Source organism: Apis dorsata, unplaced genomic scaffold (genome assembly GCF_000469605.1).
Source record: "Apis dorsata unplaced genomic scaffold, Apis dorsata 1.3 scaffold_83, whole genome shotgun sequence".
Lineage (NCBI taxonomy): Eukaryota > Metazoa > Arthropoda > Insecta > Hymenoptera > Apidae > Apis > Apis dorsata.
Genome location: NW_006263381.1, coordinates 1,037,243 through 1,038,036, shown reverse-complemented (window position 1 = coordinate 1,038,036; position 794 = coordinate 1,037,243). Strand labels below are relative to the sequence as shown.

The following is a 794-nucleotide window of genomic DNA, read 5'->3' as shown; positions in this document are numbered from 1 at the left end:
TATATATATATATATAATTAGACGTTATAATAAAATTATAATTTGAAGAAATTCGATACGATCCATGTTTTAATTTTTTATTAATTTTCTATCATGAGTGCATATAATGTTACAGAATATTAACAAGAAATGGAAACGATATTCAGCTTAAGATACATCGATTCGCGTGCGAAGATAGTTTTTATAACCCGTGATCGAACGAAAGTATCGAAAAAATAAGTTTCATCGAACGATAAAATATTAAACTTGAGGACGAACGAGAGAATACATCCTCTTATTAGGTGGATTGAAATAAAATAAAATTCTCGTATATTGACAAAATTAATAATAATTATTAATAATATCTTTGATAAATTTAAATAAAATTCGAACGAAATACGGGCCAAACAACCAATTAGATTTCGATATAAAAATTTCGTACTTTCAAACTTTCAAATAAAATTATTTAAAAATACATTTTCCTCCATCTTTCCAAAAAGTAAAAAAATTAATTCTCCTCCATCTTTCCAAAAAAGTAAAAAAATTAATTCTCCTCCATCTTTTCCAAAAAATAAAAAAATTAATTCTCCTCCATCTTTTCTAAAAAATAAAAAAATTAATTCTCCTCTATCTTTCCAAAAAAATAAAAAAATTAATTCTTCTCCATCTTTCTAAAAAAATAAAAAAATTAATTTTCCTCAATATTTCCAAAAAAGTAAATTTCCAAAAAATTAATTTTCTTTCATTTTTCTAAAAAAATAAAAAAATTAATTTTTCTCAATATTTCCAAAAAATTAATTTTCTTCAATATTTCT

At 21.8% G+C, this 794-nt stretch overlaps 1 long non-coding RNA gene across 1 annotated transcript in view; it reads left to right on the top strand.

Annotated features, from left to right (window-relative positions):
• LOC102679609 overlaps positions 1–794 on the top strand; it is a 9,229-nt gene that overhangs the window by 8,098 nt on the left and 337 nt on the right. The gene's annotated exons all lie outside the window — the stretch shown is intronic.